The sequence below is a fragment of the Monodelphis domestica genome, chromosome 2 (assembly GCF_027887165.1).
Source record: "Monodelphis domestica isolate mMonDom1 chromosome 2, mMonDom1.pri, whole genome shotgun sequence".
NCBI classification, from domain to species: Eukaryota; Metazoa; Chordata; class Mammalia; order Didelphimorphia; family Didelphidae; genus Monodelphis; species Monodelphis domestica.
This window is the reverse complement of record NC_077228.1, coordinates 516,398,197-516,423,992: the sequence shown is the minus strand read 5'-3', so window position 1 is coordinate 516,423,992 and position 25,796 is coordinate 516,398,197. Positions and strand designations below refer to the sequence as shown.

At 40.5% G+C, this 25,796-nt stretch overlaps 1 protein-coding gene across 1 annotated transcript in view; it reads left to right on the top strand.

The window, feature by feature from the left end:
• GALNT17 (polypeptide N-acetylgalactosaminyltransferase 17) overlaps positions 1-25,796 on the top strand; it is a 507,568-nt gene that overhangs the window by 477,938 nt on the left and 3,834 nt on the right. The gene's annotated exons all lie outside the window — the stretch shown is intronic.

Here is a 25,796-nt window from a genome sequence, read left to right as displayed (position 1 = left end):
AGAAGGGGAGAGGAAGGCACAAGGGCTTCTCCCTCAAATTGTTAGAGCCCCAGAAAAGCTGATTTCAGAATGATAAAAAGGGTAGAGGCAGGGCTTCCTGGGTCATTCTCCTGATTAAAGAGAGGTTTAGAGGGTTTTCGACAAGAGGCTTGGCAATCAGAGCAGAGAATATGAAAATAGTCTCCTTCATTGGAACCTTAACAAGAATGGGAAACATGGAGTGGCTGGGAATCTGGATAAGTGATCCCCTCCAAAACCGTTGATCATTTGATGCTGAGACAGTCTGGGGAAAAGACAGTCCGGGCAGAAGGAAAATGGATCTACTTCTTTTTACTCCTTTTGGTTCTAGTCTTTGTTGGTATGCTGATTGAAGTACAGAAGCCGCTCAGCTCCTTTGACTCCTGTAAGATTGTGGATCCTGGAGCTGAAGGGATCATAGGATCATGACATTAGAGCAGGAATATCATCCAATCTAAATTCTTCATTTTACAGATAAGGAAACTGACACCCAGAGAGAAAACAGGATCATAAATATGGAGCTTAAAGGGACCTCAAAGATCATCTAGTCCTACCCCCTCATCTTTCATGTGGCAATTCAGAGCTCAAAAGACTTGCCCAAGGCTACTCATGAAGTAAAGGGCAGAAAGACAGGATTTGAATCCAGGATCTCTGATTCTAGAGCCGATGCTATTTCCATTGGGATGCACTGAAGAGCAAGGAAAAGGATGTGGGACATCTGGATAGGATGGGATAAATGTAACCTCTGAAATGATTCCCAGACAAAAAAACAGGATTCCTTCCTCACAAGAGCAAGGCAATGGTTATTTTTTTATGAAAACATACAACTCAGTTAATATTTCTGAAGAAGGCTTTATAGAAGGATGGCCTCTGTATTCAGTAGGAAAGTGGAAGGGAAAGGTGAGATAGACAGACAAACAGACAGAGACAGAGAGACAGACAGAGACAAAGACAGAGAGACAGAGAGAGAGAAGAAAAGAAGAGAGAAGAGATGAAAATGGCCTTGGACCACACATCTCATCTACTTTAAGGAAGCTGGGCTGGGGCAGGGAGAGGCTTCTAGATTATTTTATCCTAATTCTACCCTTTTATTTTCATTCAAAACACACTTCTATACTGGTCATTGTTCTAAGAGCAGTCATACATAACCAAAAACCCCAAAATTAAACCAAAAACACACTGATGGGAAAGATGACTCCAACAGTTTTCTCTGAAGGTGGAGAGCATTCCTCGTCATCATTCCTTCAGGATTGTCACAGATGAGTGCATTGCTGAGAGTAGCCAAGTTTTCACAGATAATCACCGTTATTGTGGACAATGTTCTCCCAGTTCTGCTTATTTTGCTCTTCATCAGTTCCTGCAGATCTTTCTAGCTTTCTCTGAAAACATCCTGCTTATCATTTCTTATAGCACAATAGTATTCCATCACCAGCATGTACCACAATTTGTTCAGCCATTTCCCAACTGATTCCTCTCAATTTCCAATTCTTTGCCACTACAGAAAGAGCAGTTAAAATTATTTTTGTACACGTAGGTCCTTTCCCCTTTTTTATTTATCTCTTTGGGATACAGACCCAGTAGTGGTATTACCAGATCAAAGAGTATGCACAGTTTTATAGCCCTTTGGGTATAGTTCCAAATGGCCCTCCAGAATAGTTGAATCAGTTCACAATTCCAAAAACAATGTATTAGTGTCCCAGTTCTGCCACATCTCCTCTAACATTTCGCACTTTCCTTTACTGCCATACTGGCCAATCCGATAGGTGGTACCACAGAGTTGTTTTGATTAACATTTCCCTAATCAAAAAGTGATTTAGAACTTTTTTATATGATCATTGATGGCTTTGGTTTCTTCATCTGAAAATTGCTTGTTCATATCCTTTTACCATCTATTAATCAGGGAATGGCTTATATTCCTTTAAATTTGACTTAGTTCTTTATAAATTTGAGAAATTAGACCTTTATCAGAGACATTTATTATAAAATTTTCCCCAGTTTGTTGTCTCCCTTCTAGTCCTGGTTAGATTAGTTGTGTTTATACAAAAGCTTTTTAATTTCATTTAATCAAAACTATTCATTTTACCTTATTGCTGTGTCTTGATTGGTCCTAAATTCTTCCCTTCTCCAAAGATCTGCCAGATAAACTATCTTGTGTTCCCCTGATTGAGCTAGGTATCACTCTTTCTGTCTAAACCACAAATCCATTTTGACCTTTCCTTGGTATAAAGTACAAGATATTGATCTAATACCCAGTTTCTACCATACTGTTTTCCAATTTTCCCAGCAGTTTTTGTTACAGTGAGTTCTTTTTCCAAAAACTGAGATCTTTGGGTTTATCAAACACTAGCTTGCTGAGGGCATTTATGCTGTATCTAATCTACTCCATTGATCTATTCCTTAGTCAGTGCCAGATTGTTTTGATGATGGCTGCTTTATAGTACAATCTGAGATCTGGTTCTGCTAAGCCTCCATTCTGCACACTTTTTTTTCCATTAGTTCCCTTGATATTCTTGACCTTTTGTTCTTCCAGATGAATTTTGTTGTTATTATTTTCTAATTCCATAAATCAATTATTTGGTAGTTTGATTTGTATGTCACTAAATAAATTCATTAATTTAGGTAGAACTTCATATTCTATTATGAATAAATTAGGTAGATTTCAAGTTGACAGTGCTAAGTAAATGCCCATTGATTGTGTAAAAATCATGGTTTTAGTATTCACTAAAAAGTGATATCGCCTCTCCTGCCTCAGTTTCCTCCTCTGTAAAATAAGGGAGTTGGATAAGCAACCTCTTACTATACTGCCTCAGGGTAAGAGACTGGGAGACATGTGGATTAAGTTCCAGACCTGCCTCAGACACTGCTAAATTTCTTAACTAATCTCAGACTTGGGTTCCCTATCTGTAAAATGGGCATAATAATAATAATAGCACTTACATCACAAGGTTCTTATGAAGATCAAACATATATAGGCACTTTATGAACCTTAAAGTACTAAATAAGTGTTATTGTTCAGTCATTTTTTACTTTTCCTAACTCCATTTGGGTTTGGGGTTTTTTGTTGTTATTTTTTTGGCAAAGATCCTAAAGTGGTTTGCAATTTCCTTCTCTAGCTCATTTGGCAGATGAGGAAACTAAGGCAGAGTGAATGACTTGTCCAGGGGCTCACAGCTAGGAAACACCTGAGGTCAAATTTGAACCCAGATCCTCCTGACTTCAAGCCTGGCATTCTATCTACTATGGCATCTAGCTGGCCTTTGAGGAAACTGAGGCTCAGGGAGTTCCATGACTTGCCCAAAGTCACACTAAAGCAGAATTTGAACTCAGTGCTCTAACTTTTGAACTGTCTCTTTTCACTACACACTCTCCTGTGTGGATAGAGCCGGGTCCTCAAGGCTCTGGCAGCTGTTTCTTCTCTCATTCCATCAATGATTCCCACAAGGAGACTCTTTTCTTTCCCAAATCTCTGACAAGTTCTTCATTGCTCCCATCACTCTGCTCTGGCCATGCTATCTCCAAAGGGCCCTCTGTTTTACAAACAGGGAAACAGAGGCCCTAGCACTTGCCTAAGGTTATAATGATGGTACTAGGGCACAAGCTCACTCACTTTTTACTAGGCAAGCTGCCCCCTCCCCACCGTGCCATGTTGTCACCTTCGAGAGAATGACTTCACCGTGGAAATCTCTCCTTCCAAAAAGGATTACAGGATGTGTTTTCTTTATTCCCCCCTTCCACAAAATTATAGTCATTGGTAAATTCAGTGATTGATTTTTCCCTTCCCTCAGTCCTGCCCTTCCCTCTTAATTATATTTCCAAAACGCTGATTGAAAATCTGAAGAACATTGAGAGTTAATGGCCCCAAAGTAGAGGTTCTGCCATATCAATTTGTGAAAAGCTGTTATCAACCACTGAGAGCCCCCTAAGTCAAATTACGGGAGATGGGAGCTGAGATTTTGGCCATTTCTCTGATGGAAAATTATGGGTTAGCCTCCATAGAAGCACGTGACCGAGGACCAGACCCAGAGCTCAGAGAATGCAATTGTGCCCTCAGCCCCTCCCTGGACACAGCTTATGATGAGAATGGCCCCAGATTCGAGCAAAGGACAGTTTCTGGGGCAGTGAAGCCTTAATTGCTCACTGTGTTGGAGGTAGAAATGGAGGAATAGAGCTGGAGCCAGGCTGTGGATGGTTCCTCTGACCCTCAAATGGGGCCAAGAAGCCCGACTCACAGAATTATAAATATAGCCTGGGCTGGGTCTCTGAGCCCAGGTCAGGGAGAGAAGCAAGGCTGTACCTCTACAACGAGAAATTCAAGGGGAATGGCCTAACAGATGACTAGTTTGACAAATTCATTGAATAGCAGAGAAAGTGTCATTTCTAAGCAGTTGGAAGGAGGAAGAGAGAAAATGGAGGAAGTGGGATAGACTTTGCAATATATATATATATATATATATATATATATATATAATATAATGTATGACTGACTACCCTGGGTCCATTGCCTGAAGGCCAGGTAGGATAAATCTCACCCCTTCCTCAGGGTTCTTCAGTATGTTTAAGGAGCATTGTGGGGTGTCCCAGGCTCTCTGTCAGTGCCTCCAACACCCAGTAATGATATTCCCTCAATGGTAGGGGGTGGGTGCTCTATCACCACCAAATATGAATGGTGTTCTATTTAACCACAAACAGTCTGATTAATTCTTTCTTTGTTTGTTTTGTTTTGCTTTTTAATTTGGAAATTTTTTATTTAATTAATTAATTTAGAATATTTTTTCCATGGTTCCATGATTCATGTTCTTTCCCTCCCCTCCTCCCACTCCCCCTCCCATAGCCAACAAGCAATGCCACTGGGTTTTACATGTGTCATTGATCAAGACCTATTTCCCTATTATTGATATTTGCACTAGAGTGATCATTTAGCATCTACATCCCCAATCATATCCCCATCAACCCATGTGATCAAGCAGTTGTTTTTCTTCTGTATTTCCGCTCCCATAGTTCTTTCTCTGGATGAGGATAGTGTTCTTTCTCATAGGTCTCTCAGAATTGTCCTGGATCTTTGCATTGCTGCTAGTAGCAAAAAGTCAGTTACATTCTATTGTGCAACAATGTATCTGTCTCTGTGTACAATGTTCTCCTGGTTCTGCTCCTTTCACTCTGCATCAATTCCTGGAGGTCTCTCTAGTTCACATGGAATCCCTCCACTTCATTATGCCTTTCAGCACAATAGTATTCCATCACCAACATATACCACAATTTGTTCAGCCATTCCCTAATTGGAGGGCATCCCCTCATTTTCCAATTTCTTGCCACCACAAAGCACAGCTATGAATATTCTTGTATAAGTCTTTTTCCTTATGATCTCTTTGGGGTACAAACCCAACTATGTTATGGCTGGATCAAAGGACAGACAGTCTTTTAAAGTTCTTTGGGCATAGTTCCAAATTTCCATCCAGATTGGTTGGATCAATTCACAACTCCACTAGCAATGCATTAATGTCCCAATTTTGCCACATCCCTTCCACCATTTATTACTTTCCTTTGCTGTCATGTTAACTATTCTGCTAGGTGTGAGGTGGTATCTCAGCATTGGTTTGATTTGCATTTCTCTAATTTTAAGAGGTTTAGAACACTTTTTCATGTGATTAATGATAGTGTTTATTTCTTTATCTGAAAATTGCCTCTTCATATCCTTTGCCCATTTATCAATTGGGGAATGGCTTGCTTTTTTGTACAATAGATTTAGCTCCTTATAACTTTTAGTAATTAGACCTTTGTCAAACCTTTTTGTTATAAAGATTTTTCCCCAATTTGTAACTTCCCTTCTAATTTTGGTTGCATTGGTTTTGTTTGTACAAAAACATTTTAATTTAATGTAATCAAAATTATTTATTTTACATTTTATAATTTTTTTCTAACTCTTACTTGGTCTTAAAATATTTCTTTTCCCATAGATCTGACAGGTAAACTATGCTATAGTCACCTAATTTACTTATAGTTTCCTTCTTTATATTCAAGTCATTCACCCATTCTGAATTTATCTTGGTGTACTGTAGGGTATGAGATGTTGATCTAAACCTAATCTCTCCCATACTGTTTTCCCATATTCCCAGCAGTTTTTGTCAAATAGTGGATTTTTGTCCTAAAAGCTGGGCTCTTTGGATTTATCATACACTGTCTTGCTGAGGTCATTTACCTAAAGTCTATTCCATTGATCCTCCCTTCTGTCTCTTTACCAGTACCAAATTGTTTTGATGACCACTGCTTTATAGTACATTTTAAAATCTGGTACTGCTAGGCCACCTTCCTTCACATTTTTTTTTCATTCTTTCCCTGGATATCCTTGATCTTTTGTTCTTCCAAATGAACTTTGTTGGTTTTTTTTTCTAATTCGGTTAAAAAAAAAAAGGTTTCTTGGTAGTTCAATGGGTATGGCACTAAATCAGTAAATAAGTTTGGGCAGGGTTGTCATTTTTATTGTGTTAGCTTGTCCTACCCATGAGCAATTAATGTTTTTCAATTGTTTAGATCTAGTTTTAATTGTGTGGAAAGTGTTTTGTAGTTGTGTTCATATAATTCCTGTGTTTTTCTTGGCAGATAGATTCCTAAATATTTTATATTGTCTAGGGTGATTTTAAATGGAATTTCTCTTTCTAACTCTTGCTCCTGGGATGTGTTGGAAATATATAGAAATGATGATGATTTATGTGGATTTATTTTGTATCCTGCAACTTTGCTAAAGTTGTTTATTATTTACACTTGATTTTTGGTTGATTCTATAGGATACTTTAAGTAGACCATCATATCATCTACAAAGAGTGATAGTTATGTCTCCTCAATGCCTATTTTAATACCTTCAATTTCTTTTTCTTCTCTAATTGCTACTGCTAGTGTTTCTAGTACAGTGTTAAAAAATAGAGGTGATAATGGACATCCTTGTTTCACTCCTGATCTTATTGGGAAGGATTCTAATTTATCCCCATTGCAGATGATGCTTTCTGATGGTTTTAAATATATACTGTTTATTATTTTTAGGAAAGGTCCTTCTATTCCTATACTTTCTAGTGTTTTCAATAGGAATCACTGTTGTATTTTGTCAAAGGCTTTTTCTGCATCTATTGAGATAATCACGTGGTTCTTGTTGGATTGCTTGTTGATATGGTCAATTATATGAACGGTTTTCCTAATATTGAACCATCCTTGCATTCCTGGTATAAATCCCACCTGAATCACTTGCTAGAATCTTTTTGCTAGTATTCTATTTAAGATTTTTGCATTAATGTTCAATAAGGATATTAGTCTGTAGTTTTCTTTCTCTGTTTTTGATCTTACTGGCTTTGGAATCAGTACCATATTTGTGTCATAAAAGGAATTTGGTAAAACTCCCTCTTTGCTTATTATGTCAAATACTTTATATAGTATTCCTTCTTTCCCTCCTTCCTTCTTTCCTTCCTTTATTCCTTTGTTCTTTCCTTCCTTCCTTCTTTCTTCCTTATCTCCCTTTATTTTCCTTTCGTTTTCTCTTTCTTCTCTCTCTTTTCAGTTCCCATTTATGTGTCATTTTTTTCCCATTCAGATATAAGTTCCTTGAAGACAAGAACTATTTCCTTTTTGTTTGTATTTGTATTTCCAATGCTTGGCACAGTGCCTGGGACAGAGTAAGTACTTAATAAATAATTGATTTGTTGACCTAAAGTGGTGGCTATGTGAGTAAAGAGAATTGGATTAATTAGAGAGATGTGTGGAGAAAGAATCACAACTTCCCAACACATTGATAAGAGAGAGTAAAGTGCTAGAGATGACTCACAAGTTGTGAACCCAGAAAACAGAAGGATAATGTTTCCCTTGGAAGAAAGGGAGATTAAATGGAGAAGAGATGGATTCCATTTTGGTTATGTTGACTTTGACATACCAAGGTCAAATCCTCTAAGAGCTGTCCAATAGATCCTGGTAATGTAGGGCTGAAATTTAGGAGAGAGATTAGTAATGTGATTCATCTGCCTAGAGATCCTAATTGAACCTAAGGGACAGTATAAGATCATGAAGAATGCTTTGTAGAGAGAGGAAAGAAGGGATTTGAGAATGCTTTCAAGGAGTTACCTATGTTTAGAAGGCAGAATATATACATATATATATATGTGTATATATATATATATATATATATATATATATATATATATATATATATAAATTTAGTAAAAGAAACTGAAAAGAAGCAGTCAGTCAGCTGAGTAGGAAAAAAGACTAGGAGAAAGCAGTGTCATTAAGAATAAAGGAGAAAGTGGGATGGGGAGGAGGGAGAGAAAGTTTAGCAAGGTTAAGGACAGAGAGGGACAGGGGAGAGTCAGAGACACATAGAGAGAGACAGAGAGGGATAGAGATAGTCAGTGAAAGAAAGGGAGGAAAGGAGAAAGAGGGGCAGTGAGAGCCAGAGAGCCAAGGAGAAAGAAAGAGACAGACAGAGAGGGGGAGGAGATGGAGAGAGAGGACATAGACAAAGAGACAGAGAGAGGAAAACAGAAGGAGAGAGAAAGAGAGAGAGAAGAGAGATAAAGAGATAGAGATAAGAGCTATGAGAGAGATAAGAGAGAGATAAGGGAGGCAAGAAAGAGATAAGCTAGAGAAGAGAGAAACAAATGAGATAAAAGAGAGCAGGGAAAGATAAAAGAGAGAAAGAAGAAAACTAAAGATAAGAGAGATGAGAGAGAAAAGAAGATGGGTGAGATAAAAGAGATAGAGCTAAGAGAGAGAAGAGAGAAAAAGAGAGATAAGGGAGAGAGATAAGAGAGAAAGAAAGAGAGAGCTAGGAGAGAGATAAATTGATATGAGAGAGGTAAGAGAGAGATAAGAGTTAGAGAAAGAAAGATGAGAAAAATGAGAGAGATTATTGTTCCTATGATTTGTTCTTTAACTAATTGATTTTGGAGAATCATATTATTTAATTTCCAATTAATTTTTGATTTGCCTCTCCAAGTACCCTTACTAATTATTATTTTTGTTACATAAGGATATGAAAAGATTGTATTTATTATTTATGCTTTTTTGCATTTGTTTGTCATGTTTTTATGCCCTAGTATATGGTCAATCTTTGTGAATGTACCATGTGCTGCTGAAAAGAAGATGTTTTCATTTTTGTCCCTATTTATTTTTCTCTGTATATCTATTAACTATAATTTTTCTACAATTCTCTTACCTCTTATTTATTCTTTGGTTTGATTTATCTAGATCTGATAGAGGAAGGTTCAGGTTTCCCACTAGTATAGTTTTACTATCTATTTCCTCCTTAAGCTCCAATAGTTTCTCCTTTAAAAATTTGACTGCTATACTACTTGGTGCATACATGTTGAGTAATGATATTTCCTCATTGTGTATACTGCCTTTTATCATGTTATTACCTTCCTTATCTCTTTTAATCAGATTTATTTTTACTTTGGCTTTATCAGATATCATGATTGAGACTCCTGCCTTCTTTTTCTCAGTTGATGCCCAACATATTTTGCTCCAGCCTTTTATCTTTACCTTATGTGTGACTACCTGCCTCATTTGTTTTTCTTGTAGACAAAATATGGTAGGATTTTAGTTTCTAATCCACTCTGCTATTTGATTCTGTTTTGGTGTGAGTTCATCCCATTCACATTCAGAGTTATGATTACCAACTGTGCATTCCCCAACATTTTAATTTCCTCTCCTAGTCCTGCTTTTTCTTCTTTCACTATTTCCTTCTACACCAGTGTTTTGCTTTTAATTGGTCTTCCTAATCCCCACCCTTATTTTACTTCCCTTTCTCCCCATTCCCTTCTTATTCCCCTCTTCTTTTTCTTTAGGGTCTTTTTAAACTACCCCCCATAATTTTCCTCCCTTGTATTGCTTCCCTCCCCACAAGTCTGTTTGTTACCTTTCTACTTCTCAAATTTACTTCATGAATCAATTCTATGCTCCAATGGATCTGATTGTTCTTCCCTTTTTGAGACAATTTCAATGCATGTAAGAATTAAGTATTACCTGACTCCAACCTCTTTCACCCTTCCATTGTATTGTTCTTCTCCCCCACTCCTGCCATGTACTTCTTTATGGAATATAAATTTACCCCATTTTGTCTCTTTTCTCATTTCTCTTAGTATTATCCTGCTTTAGTTTTATATGTAGTCATACATACACATACATTTTTTGACATTTTGTCCTATATAGTTTGTCACTGTTCCCTCTAAATATACTTCTTCTAGCTACCCTGATGATAATAACAATTTTAAAGAGTTACCAATATCATCTTTTCTTATAGGAATACAAATAAATTTAACTTATTGGGTTAATTAAAAAAGTATTTTTCCCCCTTCTTAATTACCTTTTGGTGATTCTCTTGAGTTCTGTGTTTGGGCATCAAATTTTTGAAGTCCAGTCTTTTCTTTCTGAATGCTGGCAAGTCTTCTATTTTATTATATGACCATACTTTCCCCTGCAAGAATATAGTCAGTTTTGCTGGGAAGTTGATTCTTGGTTGTAGGCCTAGTTCTCTTGCTTTCCAGAATATCATATTCCATGCCTTCTGGTCCTTCAGTGTAGATGCAGCCAGATCTTATGTTATCCTAACTGTGGTTCCATGGTATCTGAATTACTTCTTCTTAGTAGCTTGTAATATTTTTTCCTTAGTCTAGTAGTTCTTGAATTTGGCTATAATGTTCCTGGGCATTGTCAATTGGGAATTAAATGCAGGAGGTGATCTGTGGATTCTTTCAATCTCCACTTTTCCCTCTTGTTTGAAAATGTTGAGGCAGTTTTCTTGGATAATTTCCTATATAATGATGTCTAGGCTTTTTCTTTTGTCATGATCTTCCAATAGTTCAATAATTCTTAAATTGTCTCTCCTGGATCTGTTTTCAGGGTCTGTGGTTTTGTCAATGTCAATTCATATTTTCCTCAATTTTTTTCATTCTTTTGATTTTGCTGTATAGATTCTTGCTACCTTGTGAAGTCATTTGCTTCTAGTTGTTGGATTCTGATTTTTAAAGACTGAATTTCATCCCTGGATTTTTGGTCATCCTCCTTCTGGTCTGATTTTATTTATAGGTCATTTTTCACCATCTTTGTCTTGTTTTCATACTGGTTAATTTTGGCTTTCAAGACAATATTTTCTTGTTTTAGTTCATGTACCTGTGTTTCCAGATGACATATTTTGCTTTTTAAGTTCTTTTCCCAATTGTCTTCAGCCTCTCTTAATTGTTTCTTTGAATTGTGTCTTGAGTTCTTCCAAAGCCTATGTCCAATTCACTGGAGTTTCTGTGTTTTTGCTTGGTGTTCCCTGGTCCTCCTCTGTTCCATTTGCTCTTTATTCATTACCTGGGTAGAAGCTGTCAGTTGTAATTTCTTTTTTTGTTGTTCTTCTTTTCCCCTGTAGTTGCCTGCACTCTTGCTCCTCTCCTTGTGTGCTGGATCTGTGGGTTTGGGCTATTCTGTCCTGAAGGGGTTTCTTCTCTGCTTTGTTGATTGACTAGGTTAAGCTGATGGTATTAATGTGCCTTGAGGTCAGATCTTCCCCAGCTGGCAGCAGAAGCTGTAGGTGTAGAGGCTGAAGGGATCTGCGCTTCTCACCCTGTTAGCAAGGTATTCTCTCAGCCTTTGCCCTAAGGTACCAGTAAGCTGAATTCTTACAGCTACACTCAGCTCAGTCTATGGGGGAGGGGTGTTGGAGATGAAGTTTCCTATCCTCTGAAGGCTTTTTATCTGCCCTATTGATAAGATTAAGCCAGGGCAGAGTTGATTTGCAGAGCTGGATGAGCCCTGAAGCCAAAACCTTGAGAAGGGGAGGGGGAGCAAGATTTTGGCTGAGGCTAGGCTGCCCTCTCTGCGCTTCTTCTCCAGCTGTCTCCCCATTGCCTGTGTTCAATGCCCTGAGCCTGGCACAGCTGTGTCAGCAAGGCACTCCCTCTAGACTAGTGCCCTTGCCTGCCCAAAGATTCCAACCACCCTGGAGACTCAGCACTGTAGGTCAGGGAGGGGTCCTGGTTCCTTCTTTCCTTCCCTTGAAATCCAAAACTCAAGAATTCAGACTTGTTGGGAGTACCTTTTAAGCTGAATCCAGCAGGAGGGTCCCCCAGCTCTGTCCTGTTGTTAGATTTGGTTTTCGGTCCCCTCAAACCACTTTGTTTTTGATTGGCATGGAATGGTTTTCAGAGAGGTCTGAACTTTTGTTGCATCTAAGCCGCCATCTTCCAACTCCAAAAGTCTCAATTAATTCTTATTAGTAAACATTTATATAAAAGATAAATCATAAATACACAAATTGATTCTCCAATACATGGGGCTTAAATCCCCATCTATATCACTTTGGTCTCTGGGAAGGAAGAAGGATTGGTTCCAGTTCATAGTTGGACTCATTTCCTATGTATCATAATCCCATAAAGACTAAAGATGCCCTTAAAACATGGAATCTCAGAGTTCCCCTGCAGGCTACAGTAGACGGGCTACAACATCCTCCTGGGGATCCTGCTCCCAAGGTCACAATGATTTGAGTTCCTGGATCTGGTGGGTCCATTTCTAGGACATAAAATTGAGAAAGACAAAGAAAACAGAACAGAAACTAAACCCTCGGGCTCATTTCTTGGGTTTGAAATGAGAGAGGGGATCCCTTTCTTGGTTTAGTTCATGGCATTCAGAGGATGGGTGAATGGGCTATGATCTTCACCTATGGGACAAGCAAGAAAGAACTTATAGGGAAAAGAGAGCAAGACTGTCCCAGTGTGTCCATTTTAACAATTCTCCCAAGTGAGAAGTTCAGGGGCTCTTCAAGGGCCCACCCCCACATGTTGGCACAGAAGGTTTGGACAACCTGTCAGTAGCCCCCTGATCCTAAAGATTTTTCATATTAATATTTAAATTATTGCAGGCACTCAGAATTTCTAAACTCAAGCAAATCATGGATCTCATTCATAGATGTGGGCCAGACCCCCTCTCTTAGGTATGCAATATTCCACACATAGATCCAAGACCCCCTTAAGCTCTATATCTAAAAGCTTATATCTCTCTCAAGGAAGGAAAAGGGGAAAGAAGGACAGAGAGAATTTGGAACTCAAAACTTTAGAAAATTATTATTATGGTATAAATTATATTAATATTATATATTATGATAGAAAATTATTATTAAAAATTTTACACTTGTAAATTACACATAATTGGGAAATTGATGAAACAAAATAATTTTAAAATAAAATAAGAGCTTATGTCTCCTGCCAGGACATCAAGACTCTTTCCATACAGGCTCAGTTAGCCTGAGGCCCACCTGTGAAGTGGCTAAAATCAGTCTTCCCCCTCCACTCAATCCCCTTTTGGGACTTCTTGCCATGTTCCTGTTCTGAAGTTCCCTTTGGGCCTGCCTTTCCAGCCAGCATCCATGGTTCCCTCTTCTCCTTCTCTCAGATCTTAGCCATTCTCTCCCCCATCTCCCCATTCCCCTGGGCCATGTTCTTTGCTCAGTTAACTGATCTTGGGGTTTCCCGAGTGGGGGTGAATATGGCACTTCCCAAGCAGCCCATACATTTAATCTGGGTTTCCTGGAGATGTGTCTTAACCCAAAGGAGGGATTCTAAGAGAGAGGATTTCATCTGTGAAGTCAGGAGAGAAGGGTGGGAAGTTTAGAGGCTGGACACCTCTCTGCATCATGCTCAATGTCCTCCATAGCCATTCCTCTCTGCATTGGGTTGATCTTGGGCTCCAGGAGGGGGCTCCAGGTTTGTATTAAAATTGGAATTGAGCTCCTGTGCTCTTAGAGAGAGTTACCTAGTAAGAAAGGGAATAGGAGAGAATATGATTCAGTGCAACTACACAAATATATTTCTTTGTATGTATTCTGTGCAAGGCCAAAAAAAAAAGTGGGGGAGATGAATTAGACCCTAGGCCTAGACGCTGGGATAAGACATTTGTTTTATTTTTTCTTTAAATTTATTTATTTATTTAATTCATTTAGAATATTTTTCCATGGTTCCATGATTCATGTTCCTTCCCTCCCCTCCTCCTTCCCCCTCCCATAGCCAATGTACAATTCCACAAATATCATTGATCAAGACCCATTTCCATATTAATATTTCCAATAGAGTAATCATTTAGGGTCTACATGGGATAAAACATATATAATTATGCAGAATGTGATGTGTGCTATAAGATATGTCATAGTGAGGCAACTAGGTAGCTCAGTGGATGGAGAGCCAGGCCTAGAGACAGGAGGTCCTGGGTTTAAATCTTACCTCAGATACTTTCTATCTGTGTGACCTTGGGCAAGTCATTTCACCACCATGGCCTAGCCCTTATCACTCTTCTGCCTTGGAACCAACATACAGTATTGATTCTAAATTAGAAAATAAAGATTACAAAAAAAAAGACATCAGATTTAGAACAGTGTAAAATTTAAAATTATATCTTAATAATAAAAATATTATAGTTTTGGAGGTTTATTAAAGATCATTAGAAATCAAGGAATAAAGAGGATACAAAATAAAAACCACATGCCCATGGCTGGTTAGCCATTTTCAAAATCCCCACTCACCACCATCACTGCTGATTCTACATCATGCCAAAAAGAAAGAAGGAACCTTAATGGCCACTCCCTTTATCCTCTGTCTAAAGGAAGTACATAATGACAGGAAGTCAGTGGGCTCTTGGGATATGTAGTTCTTTTTTTAGGGTAACAGATTTTCAATTATACATTCCCCCCCTGAGAGCAGAGGGAGACTAGTCTCTCTGACGGGTCTTGTAAACATACCAATTTTGAAATTACAATAATTTGAGGATAAGAGGAAAAGAGAATAAATCCAATAATTGCTAGGTGCATTGACAAAAAACCAGTTCGGGGGAAGTCCCCTTCAGCATAAACATATACATACAAAATAAATGCATTCAACCCCACACAGTTCAAATCACCACATTGTGACAAGGAAATCACTTTAAAAGACTGATATATATTAATTTAAGGTCGCCAAGGAATTCAGCTATGTAATTCCTAAATGAAAACTCAAGTCAGCAGTCAACCTTTTATGGAGTTTAATTACAAACAGGAGGAAGAAAGGTATTAGAGATAGAGAGAGAGAGGGAGAGAGAAAGGGGAGAGAAGGGAATAGGGCTTAAATACCCCTTCTGTTTAGGCTGGGCCAAAAGGCCCAAGCCCTTAGATAGCTGAGGCAAAGAAAGGAGATCAGTCCCTATTACTCACGTGACCAAAATGGAGAAACAGTCTCAGGGGCCTCCACCTCCAGCTTCTTTCAGAGCCGACTCTCAAAGCACCACCTCTCCAACCAACCTCTCCAACCAACCACAACTAGTCCTCAGACCCCACTATCTTTAAGGAAACCATCCAAGTTCCCTCCCCTCAGTTCTCACATCTACCAATCACTGTCCATGTCTTCCCTGTGCCAATGGTGGCTCTACCTTAACCCAGGACCACCCAGAGGTCTGTGGCTTTGCACATGTCTGTTGAAGGTCATATTCTCAAATAATTAAATCTTGATCCTTTGCTGCAGCCCTTCCTAAATCCTGTTACCCTGAGTAGGGTGGAGATTGGAATAATTAAATTTTGATCTATGCTGCAGCCCTTCCTAAATCCTGTTAGGACTGAGTAGGGTGGAGATTGTAATTTCCAAGACCTGGTTCTGTCATTCCAAGTATCTCTATTGTATCAATTCTAAAATCAATCATGACTCAAAGGACTTTTTGTTCTATGCTTAAGCATAGGTCAAAGCCCTTTCCATTGTTCAGCAAAAGGTTTCTGTCCTAAAGTAATCTTAAGAAGGGAGGAGGAGGAACCTCCCATGCCAATGGGGTTCACATTCCAATGGTGAAATTTCCAACATTCACAAGTCTAAGAAATTTTAAGGTTTACAACATCCCAAAGTTCACTCTGGATCTTCTGCTGCAGCATGTGGTCTGTGGAGGCATCTTCATGGTGCCTTCTCCAAATAGTTCACTTTCTGGATTTGGAGAGGTAGCAAGTTTCTTAACTTAAAAGTACTCTCAAAAAGAATTTAAACTTTGAAATTTAAAATAAGTATACAGCAGGAAGGGGCCTTAGAGGACTTCTAGCTTAATCCTTTCATTTTACAGATGAGAAAACTGAGGCTCAAATGTGGGGAAGTGGTTTCCCAAGATCCCACATACAGCATGTAATGAATTAGCATTATGTAATATAATTATTATAATAATGAATTAATGAGCAATTTATTAGTAATTAGTTAGGATTTAAACCCGGGGTGAGAAGGAAGCAGCAGGGAAGGATTTCTGGATTTGAAATCAGGGGACCCAAATTCATATCCTGCTTCTACATCATAGGGTTATCATCTCTGTAAAGTCATTAGCAAAGCTTAAAATCCCCTGTTAATGGCACTTATTACTATTCTTTGAGCCTAGGAAGTTGGGAAGACGGTGATGCTCAGGATGGTGGCTTTGGTCTTGCCCATGTCTGAAGTGGCTTGTGAGGATGCTTCTCTCGCTGCATCCTCAAGGCTTTCCCTCCTTAGGGTTCAGATGAGTTCTGCATAACCCCAGGAAGCTGAGGGAGGCTGATTTGATTTAAATACGCACATATATATTTAGTAGCCCCATGAAACCTTTGTTCTGCAGAGCCACAAAACTCATCCAAATACAGCTTTAAAATGGAGTCTTGCACACATTTATAAATAAATACATTCACTCCGAAGCGGGTGTAAATCAATGGAAATCGGCGGTCTCCCCTCTAAACAGAAGCTGCGGAAGCCTCATTTCTCATGCAGCCAGGGCCGCTGGGAGAGGATCGGCTCCCGGTTTCAAAGTGATGAAGCGGATTTTCAATATTAAAGCCATCGTAAGCCCTGTTTTTATGGACAATCCAATGGATTTCCCAGCCTGCCTGGGCTGTTCCATGACACTTTCCTTCCTGGGCCTTATTTATCTGGCTGTAATTGTCAGCAGACCGGGCAGCCGATCCATCCTGCCTGCCCAGGCTGGTAAATGTGGGACAATAGCCATGCTTATCTCTTAGATCATTTCAGGCTGAAGGTTCATTTTTTGTGCTCTTGTTAAACCCCTGCAAGGGAGGACTAATTGTCTCTGGACTCTGGCTAGTTTTCAGAGCTTTGGGAAAGAGGCTTTTGCCTCTTCCTGGGCCAAGGACTTTCTCTGTCAGGACCGGTGGCCAAGCATGTGGGAAAATGTTCTTTTCCAGCCAGGCGGTGTGCACAGCCTCCAGAGTTCCTGCCTGGTTTTTCTCTGTCTCCCTCCAAACCACCTTCTCTCCCACACAGTCCACGCCTTCCACAGGGCACTAAAGAAGAAACGAAGAGTTGGAGAGCGTATGGACCAAAGTAGGACGGGGCGCCATCCCTGGGAGAGCCTCTCTGCCTTCTTCCGGCCAAACTGGTCCCACCACAGTTCATGCTTTGTAGACAAGCAGGTCAGACGTCTCTCCCCTCAATAGTCCTCCTGTAGAACTAAATTTCTCAGCTTGCACCCTGCTCCTCTCTGCCTCCTAAGGAAGGGGCGGGATGTTTCTGCCAAGGCTTCCTGAGTGGCTGAACATTTCCCCTTGTTGCCCTGTAGGACTTGGGGGTGTGGATGCCCCCCACCTTCCCCCCTTCCTTCCAGATCTAGCTCAGGTCCTGCCTCCTGCCTTGATTCCATTTCCCCTCTGCCCCCGGTAGTAAATGACTTTCCCCAGCCTCCAGGAATAATTTTGACCAATCTGACATTTATTAACTACCTACCATGGGCCACCAGGGGTACAAAGACAATTGTGAAATAGCCTCTGCCATCAGGAGGCTTACACTGTATCGGCGGTGGTTCCCTGTACATATAGAAGGAGAGGCAAAATATAGGTCTATAAGGATGATATATTTTTACAGGACAAACTAAGGAAAGGTAATTTTCAGGAAAAGAATAGTGTCCCTCAATGAATTTTCTTTTTTTTTTTTTAAAGCTTTACCTTCTGTATTAGAATCAAAACTGTATATGGGTTCCAAGGCAGAAGAGTGGTCAGCGCTAGGCAATGGGGGTCAAGTGACTTGCCCAGGGTCACCCAGCTAGGAAGGATCTGAGGCCAGATTTGAACCTAGGACCTCCTGTCTCTAGGCCTGGCTGTCCATCCCCTGTGACACCCAACTGTCCCTCTATTATAAGATTCTTGAGGACAGGTTGTCTCTGTATCTCCAGCACCTAGTATAGTAACAGTTACATAGTAGGGATTAGATTAGTAGCAGATTAGATACTGCTTTTCAAATGAATAAATGATTCTTGGCAGATCATGGATACATGCAGATTTTTACTTAAATGTCAGGGCCTGAGTTTGAGAAGCTATGTTAAGGTGGAAGCTTTGGGGTGCTATATTGAATATATCCTCTTAGTAGTAGAGAAGTCAAGAAGTATTTATTGAGCACCTTCTATGTCACTTAGCGAAACAGTAAAAATTAAGCACCTACTATGTGCCAGATACAGGACTAAGAATATAAGCAAAAGACTAGATGCCTTCAAGGACCTCAAGGAAGACAACGTGCAAACAGCTATGGGCAAATAAGCTATAGATGGGACTAATTGGATATAATGAACAGAGGGAAGGTGTTAGAATTCAAGAGGATGGGGGAAGGCTTCCTGGAGAAGATGGGATTTTACCTGGACCAGCAAGGAAGCCACCAGGCACTTTATGAAGTAGAGGGGACACAACTACAAAACAATGAAATGTTGACCTGCCATGTCTTCAGTGTATGACCACTTTCCTCTGTGACTCACAGGGATGCCCATTAAAATACTTCTCCACTTCTTCAAAGGCCATGTTCCTGAAACACGAGCTCTCAAAGGTCGCTAGAGTATGGGCCAATTATATATGTGGGATCCAAGGAATTGTCATATAATGGAGAGAGAGAGAGAGAGAGAGAGAGAGAGAGAGAGAGAGAGAGAGAGAGAGAGAGAGAGAGAGAGAGAGAGAGAGAGAGAGAGAGAGAAGTTGAGAGAGTAAGAGAGAGAGGGACAAAGAGTGAGGGGGGAGAGAGAGAAAGGGGGGGAAGAGAGACAGAGAGAGAGAGAGCTAGATTTGCTGTTAGGGTGTTTTAGTTTCAGTTCTTCCCTCTTAACATGTATCAGTATTGTGATTTTTAAAAATTCTTTAATAGAATTTATTTCCAGGTATCTGTTCCTTCCTCCCCTCCTCATATCATTGAAGGCATCATCTGGGAAATAGAGATGTATACATAGATTATGTCTTCTGTGTTTCCATTTTCAATTCATTCTATGGATGAGAATATTCACAATTTCTTCTTCAAATATTTATTCTGTAGCTAGATATACTGTTCTCTTGGTGCTACTCATTTCACTCTTCATTACCTCGTATAGTTCAGTTGTTTCAGCCATGTCCAATTCTTCATGACCCTATTTGGGGTTTTCTTGACTAAGATGTTGGAGTGGTTTGCCATTTCCTTCTCCAGCTCATTTTACAAATAAGAAAATGGAGGCAGACAAGATTAAATGACTTATACAACTAGTAATCAAGTACCTATGGCTAGATTTGAACTTAGGAAGATAAATCTTCCTGATGCCAGGCCTGGCACTCTATCCAATGTACCACCTACTTGTCTTTTTAATCTTACTCCACAGTAAATGTGATCTGGGGTAAATCATTTAACCAATTCGGTGCCTCCAGGAAACTCTCGAGGACATCAGTTACAGAGCATTTGCTGACATAGATGAGTAGATAATACTTCCTCTCTGAACCCCAATAAAATCACAGGCTGAGATCCTCCCCCAAAAAAATCCAAGGACTAGATTTGTGAAAAGCTTTATCAAGGCATTGAAGGATAATATCTCTTGAAGATGCTGGATTGCAATGACACAAGAGTCTTTGATGTAGACCAGAACAGGAAGCAGTTGGGACACCTCCTTTACAGAGATAATGAAATTGGACCAGAAGGAAGGTCGCCAGACTCAAACACTGCATCATTTGCTGTTTCCTAGAGGAAACAGCTTCAAATCCCAGCCCAGCTTCACTAACTAAGTGTAGATCTATTTAAGAGAGCCCCAGTGCCAGCTGTCACTCTTTAAACCAATTTGTTTGGTCCTGGAGAAGACAAGCTTTGAAATGGGTTCACCATTCGGCAGACTGAGATGGGGTCACCAGAGCCACGGAGCTGCGATACTCACAGTTTGTCTTGAGTTTCCGTGTTTATTCCTCCTAGTGTGTGCATGTGTATAGCTTTCTGGAATGCCCTTCCCTAGCCTTTAGTGCTAAAGAACTGAAGAATGTATGTTTGAAGAATAGGAAGCCTGTTGGGTTGTGGATATAAAGAACCAGTCAAGACAGGGTCCACTGTTCTCAGGTCACCAAGAGATGGAGCTGATAATTCTACTTCAAATCATAGAATTAATAGGTTTAGATCATGATATTAGGGATATTAGAGGTCTCAGATTCCCCCCACCTCACTTTGCAAATGAGCATACTGAGGCTTAATAGTTAGTAGTGTGCCCACAGGCACACAGGTGGTAAGATTTAGAGTCCTCCAGCTCTGAATCCATCCCTTTATCCACTGTATCCTCCTCGGATGTTGACTTCTGCTAAACTCCCACATGTCATAAATGCAGGTCTGAGGCTTCCTTTCCTGCCAACAGAGCCTCAATGTAATTTGTGACAGCTGGGTGGCACACAGGAGTCAGGAAGACCCACTTTCATGACTTCTAACTCAGCCTCAGACACTTACTAGCTGTGTGACCCTGAGCAAGACACTTAACCCCATTTGCCTCATTTTCCTCATCTGTAAAATAAGCTGGAGAAGGGAATGGCAAACCACTCTAGCATCTTTGCCAAGAAAGAGTAAGACAAGGGGGCAGCTGGGTAGCTCAGTAGATTGAGAGTCAGGCCTAGAGACAGGGGGTCCTGGGTTCAAATCTGGCCTCAGACACTTCCCAGATGTGTGATCCTGGGCAAGTCACGTAACCCCCATTGCCTAGCCCTTACTACTCTTCTGCCTTGGAGCCAATACACAGTGTTGATTCCAAGATGGAAGGTGAGACAGAGAGAGAGAGAGAGAGAGAGAGAGAGGGAGAGGGAGAGGGAGGAAGGAAGGGTCAGACACATCTGAAATGACTAGACAACAACTATTATCTCTATCTGCTCTTAGTACAGAGCTGATAAACTCAGTCATGTTGAGGCATAAATAATTGATAACAATGTGGTTCTTTCCTACTGAATTTAAAGAGTTATACAGATTTATCCCAGCCTGATATTCATGCATGTTGTACTCAGATATAAGTAGTCCTTATCCTAGACTATTCTGATGTCCCTTTATGGTATGGAAGTGTGTAAATAGAATTTTGTACCCTTGTACTACATTTCCCAGAATCCCGTTCCCTTTGTCCTCACATAAGGTCCTTACATTGTATCAATAAAGATGTGTGTATCTCTCTCTCTCTCTCTCTCTCTCTCTCTCTCTCTCTCTCTCTCTCTCTCTAGGAAGCTTCTCTTTACTAAGGCTATCACTTTCCTCTACTTCAAGTTATTATTAATAAATCTTATACAATATAATATTTGGAGTATTGGATATTAATTTTTAATCTTACAGAAGGGAACTCTGGGTTCTCAAAGTGAATCACCCAGGAAACATTTACAAAGCATCTATTATGCACCAAGCACTATTCTAAGTTCTGGAGACATAAAAAAGGTAAAAAACAGCCCCTGCCTTTAATGAACTCTTAGTCAAATGAGGGAGACAACAAATAAAACATATAAAGACAAGCTATATACCCAATAAATAGGAAATAACCAATGGAGAGGGGGGAGGCATTAACATGAAGAAGGGTTGGGGAACTCTTCCTGTAGAAGGTGAGATTCTAGCTGGGACTGGAAGGAAGCCAGGAGGCTTAGACGAAGAGGGAAAGAGGCAACCAGAGAAGATGCTGGCTATGCCCAAGCTCTGGCAGGTTCTACTCATTGAACTCAGTGGTCAATGCCATCCTTTCCATTTGTACTTTTTTGATGCAGTGATCCTACAAATGGGTGGCCTTCAGTAGGCTCAAAAAGTGTGTTTCCCCAGGGCTTTGACAGTGTTCCCAGAGGAAGAGCATGAGCCTAGGATTGACCTTACCAAGTATGAGAGGCTCATTACCAACAGCTTGAATTGATCTGAGAAGGAAATGAAGGATCCAAGAGGAGGATGAGGAGTGTATTCCAGGGATAAATGACATTCTGCATAGCCGTGTGGAGACGAGAGTTGGAGTATTGTGTATGGGACAGTACGCCTTCTACCTCCATCCAGTGCATAAAGGGGAGTGATATATAATGGGGCTGATAGTATAGATGAGAGCCAGATATCTGCCAGAGCAGTTTATATTTTGTCCTAGAAACAATGAGGAACCAATGATGCTTCTCAAATAAAGGAGATTTATAGTCGGCTCTAAGATTTGACAAATTTACTTTGGTGCTAGAGGATGAATTGAAGGCAAGAGAAACTACTAGAGGCAGGGAGACCACTTAGGAAGCTTAGAGAAGAGATGTTGAGGACTGACGTAAGGTTACAGGCTTTCAGGAACCATAATGGTGGTTCTTTGTTTGGATGAGGAAACTGGACCCCAAAACAAGTGACTTGCCCAAGGTCACTCCGATAATAAGTTTCATGGCTAGGATTTGAACTCACATTCTCAGATTCCAAAGGCAATATTCCTTCTTTCCATCTTAGAATCAATAAAGAGAGGTAAGGATTAGGCAAAGGGGTTAAGTGACTTGCCCTAGGTCATATGGCTAAGAAGTATCTGAGGCCAGATTTGAGGGCAGTGTTCCTTCTAGGTAATGAATATGTGAAAGGATAGAAAGAGATGAAAATGAAAGGTCCTATGAAGCTAGAATTGACAAAATTGGGCAACTGATTGGACAGAGGAGGAGCCTGGAGACAGACAAGTTGAAGATGTCTCTGAAATTACAAACTTGGGCCCCTAAAAGGTGGTGAGCTTCATGTCATAAACTGGAAAGTCAGGAAATGGAGGGGGTGATATGGGGAAGTGAGAAAATCAGTTCTATTTTGGACATTTTGAATAATCTTTCTTTTCCTCCCACTCTTTCTTTCAGTAACCCCATCATTCACCAAAGTCTCTGATGATATTTTTTTCCTCTTCCACTTTTCCTCTCCTCCTACTCTCAATCACTCATCAAGTCCCATCCATTTAACCTACGTACTACATCTCTCTAAAGCATCCCCTCCCCTCTACTCCACTGCCATCATCTTGGCAATCAAACAAGGTAAGCTCTCATCGTCCCCTCTCTTGGCTGTTGCCAAAGCCTTCTAGCAGGTCTTCCCATCTTCATTCTCTCTGCATTCCAGTCTAGCTTTCCTCCTGCCCTCAGACTCCTCTCTCTCCCTTCTTCACACCCCTACTCCAAGGCCTTTAGGAATTGACCTAAGTTAAGGTGACTTTTTTCCCCCTGAAAATCTGAAACTGCTATAGCTTCCTGGCAGAGGAATGGGCAGATGCTCACACTGCCATGGAGAGGTGGCTTTCCGGGCTTCCTTCTAGCTGGAGATCTAAAGCCTTAGCTGTATCACCTTGGGCATGGCATAGACTTTCTTGCAAATATGCATGCATATAGGTAGTGAGGTGGCATCATGGGCAGAGCACTAGACCTAGAGCCAGGAAGTCCTGAGTTCAAATAGAACCTCAGATTCTCACCAGCTTGTGTAAACCAATAAATTGTTTGCCTCAGTTTCTTCACTGAGCTTGACAAATAATAACAAACCACTCCAGTACCTTTGTCAAGAAAACCCTGAAAGGGTTATGAAAGCCCACCACAATGAACAATAACTCAATAGCAATAATAACACGCATATATCCCTGTTGCCTTCCTAACTATATCGTAAGCCCCTTGAGGGCAGGACCTGTTTCACGCTGATCTTCGTATCCCCAGAGCCTGGGATATAAAATAAATGCTTATTGATTCATTGGTTAAATGATCGAGAACCTCCAGACAGAAAATATCCACAGCTCTCACTGTGAATCAGTTCCTCCCTTTAAACATCTGGGTTTTAGAAATGCTCATTTAATTAATGCTCAGAATGTACCCTGTGCATCAGCTGGATAATAGCTTGATTCATCATTTCAATAAGCACCTGAGTCTATATTTCCCCTGAACCACCAAAGGCAGCCTGGCATCATTCGCTGCTTTTCATTTTGTGACTTGAAATCTGATCCAATGTGACTTGGTAGAGGGAGGATCTCTGGTTTCCTCCCACATTGAAAGGGGCCCTTCTTTTGCCTTTCATGATGGTTCTGCTTCTGAGGCTCATTTGGAGCCCAAGTGTCCAAGGCCTGGGTCTTCCTTGAGAGCACTCAGGCAATGCTGTGTCCCTGGTTTCTGGGAGGAAGCTTTCAGGCCTTCCTCCCACCTCTCCTGGCTCTCACTTGGCCAAGAGATGAGTCCGCCGGCCCCCAGGCTGCATTTGCCTCCCTGTCTCAGCGCAGGGGACTTCTTGTTCCCTGCCCAGATAAGAAGGTGGCCAGAGAGGTCTATGGCTGTAAAGTGAAAGGAAGGAAGTCTAGACTGGATTCCTTTGTGTTTGGCTGTGAAGCAGAGGAGAGACAGAGGAGGCCTGGGTCACCTGGGTGTAGACCTGACTAGCTCCATCACTTCACGGTAACTGCCTTGATTTTCCTGGATGACTGTGTGCAGGACGGCCATCAAAATACAGCTAGAAACCAAGGACAGGTACAAATTGCTAATTGATTCATTCAACAAACACTCATTAACATGAATAGCTGGCATTTATGCAGCACTTTCATTTAATGATGATAAAGGAGAGATTGACATCTACTTTGCCATTATTCTCTAAGGACCATGGGACTTTCCATCTGATCGGATCTGAATTGGGAAGATAAATCTTCCTGGGTTCAAATCCAGCCCTGGACTCTTATGAGCTGTGGGTAAATCACATAGACCTTTTTAACTCAGTTTCCTCATTTGTCAAATGAGCTGGAGAAGGAAATGGCAAACCACTCCAGGATCTTTGCCAGGAGAACTTCAAATAGGGTCATGAAGAGCTGGACACCATCAAAAATGACTCAACAACAACAATAAATGTTGAAAAGGTAACCCTTTCCTTCTCTAAGACCAGCCCCTCTTTTTTGCGCCTCCTATTTTGTCTTCTCTACTAGATTCCTCCCATAATCATCCCTTTCTCTCTCTAACCCTCATCTTCTCCCTACCCCTGTCTCTGCTGCTTCCTATGCAAATAACTCTCATGCTTAAAAAAAGTTCTTCACGTGATGGTACCATCCCCTCAAGCTACTGTTCTCTCTCTTTCTGCCCCTCAAGATTCCATCTCCTTGAAAAAGCTATTTAAACATATTGCCTCTTTCCTCATTCATTTCTGAGCCCCCTGCCATCTGCCTTCCAACCTCACCACCAACATTCTTGGCATTGTCTGATGCTTGAATGTCAGAAACGTAGATTGTTTTATTCATGGAAATGACATTAAAGGAGACGCATTGCCATCTGGTTGGCCATTGTGCCCTGAAGGAGCTTTCCATCTGACTTGCAGCTGAAATCTTCCATAGATGTAGTCAACCCAATAGACCATGAATTCCTTGAGATCAGATGCCATATTTTAGCCATCTTTTCCCTTCAGGGTTATCAGTGATCATTACCTTTTTATTGCTAGAACCAAAGGCTCTTCTCAGTCTTCATCATGTTGGCCAACATTTGACCGCATTTTCCTCATAACTTGTATCTCTCTCGGTTTCCCTGACCCCGCTCTCTCCCAGTTCTTCTTTCCCTCTGATCAGTTCTCAATCTCCTTTGT